This window comes from Sinohyriopsis cumingii, chromosome 13 (genome assembly GCF_028554795.1).
Source record: "Sinohyriopsis cumingii isolate HCF-2022 chromosome 13, ASM2855479v2, whole genome shotgun sequence".
Taxonomy (NCBI): Eukaryota; Metazoa; Mollusca; class Bivalvia; order Unionida; family Unionidae; genus Sinohyriopsis; species Sinohyriopsis cumingii.
The window spans coordinates 53,475,320-53,477,410 of NC_142973.1; positions in this window are offsets into that span (position 1 = coordinate 53,475,320).

Genomic DNA, 2,091 nt, shown 5'->3' on the forward strand with positions numbered 1-2,091 from the left:
CATCACGGGAACAGGGATTTAAGTTGTACTTGATTTAGCAATCTTTGAGTAGTATCTCTTTTCTAGAGAGATTAGTAGTCCTGAAAAGGACCGTTCGAAGTTTACTCTTTAACAAACTCATGGACTGGACATAATGGATATTAACTCTCTTAAGCGTTTACCACGACCAAGTCTTACTGCTTCTTCTGCTACTGTAGATGTTTTGGTAGTTGTCATTGTTGCGGCATCTCAGCTGTAGTTAGCCTAGAGGTACTGATGGGTCTTTCCCTTGGTACGAGTTAAGGATGCTTGATTTATTTGTCTCAGATACCTTAACTCTGACAAAATGTCTTGCAGCACACACAACGTTTGGTTTTACCGTCATTCTTCTGTTCTGTTCCTTTGTACTTTCTCGTCTCTTCTTATTTTCTTCTTTCCTCTTTTTGTTGCTGTTAGATTACCAATGCTTGTTCTGCTTCTTTTCTGCTGTTGTAAAAATTTTATCCAAGTCTTCCTTCTGTCTCTGTCTAAAATCCTCTGCCCAAGGTAATGAGACAGGAGACGGTGAAGATCATGGTGCCGGTAAAAAAATTCTTGCGATTACGAAAGAAAATCCAATAAATTAAAATCATCCTCATCTGCAAGTATGACCATGGCTTCTGTATCTGTCATACAAAATACTCCTTGTCTCCATCGCAGGCGCACTCCAATACATCGTCTTAGATTCAGCCAAACTCAAACTATATCGCATCGATTCACTGCGCAGGAACGCTAGTGCTGATAGGCTACTGCATTTGTATGGGAAAATATGAACGAGTTTTTTGATGGAAAAACTGCACGACCTTGGAAGTGCAGTATATCCATCCGACAAAACAAATAAATATTTTCCCATACAAATGCAGTAACCTTTTCATTATATGCTCATTTTCTTATTCTACCTAAGGCTTAATTATGTAAACAAAAATACACTACAAGAAACAAAGTAACTGAATTTATGTCGTATTCCAAACTAAATACACAAGCCCAGATTCAGCAACATTATTCATGCGCACATAACTCCGCCCATATAAATTTGAACTTAGTCGCGCGCTAGACATAACTTTCCAAAGAAAATGGCGTTTAAGTCTACTTAAAATTGAAATGTGGAGTCATGTTGTGAATGAATGCGCATTGCAACAACTTTTCCATTTGATCTGGAATTAACATATTTTGGTATTTTTATCGATTCTACGAAATTTCGTGATTATGGACTGGATTATCTATGCCAGATCTACATGAAATATATCGGATTGAAGCAGCGATGGAGAAGCGTGTTGACATCGGCAAGTATGTTTCTGTTTTGTCGTTGAATGTTTGAATTCATAACATGGGGAAAATATGAAGTATTTCAATTGCAATTATCAAAACGACGCTATGGAATATAATGTTTATTTTATTTTGAGTCCAGTAAGGAGGATGTAATTGCACTTGGAATATATTCGAAATTACAGTACAATTTCGAAATGTGTAATCAAGCTTGAGAACCCATGACATGGCTCATGTTATTCGGATTTGTAGACCTAAAAAGTACATTTTGAGAAAATTCAGAATGTAAAACTGTAAGTATATTTCTTGCCATTCTGATTCCCAGCTAAAGAAGACAGTTTATGCCTTGTCACTTGCATGATATTTGTAAGGACCCTGTCTGGCGTCTATAGTCAGCCTAAATCCGAAACATTGTTTCAAAAAAGTTTACGCGGAATGTGCCAAATCAGCTGGTATGTTGCAGTTCACGAAACGTCTGCTTTAGTTCATTCAGCAACAAATTTAATCAACCAAAACGTAAAGCGTCTACTACGAGAGTGTACATGATTTGTTTACAAAGTAGTTCATAATTCACTACTGGGCACACGTGAGTGCACAATGAAGTTACACGTGAGTTCAATATAGTAAAATATTGCACGATTCTAACACTGTAAAGTTAACGGAGAAAAAAAAATGAGAATATAATAAGCTTATGTACTACATATGACGTCACGCAGTGCACTCTCCTGATTGGAAGAGAGACTACCGGCTGTGCCTGAGTTTTGTAATGAGACTCTGAATTGGTGAAACATGTCAATCCATTTGGAT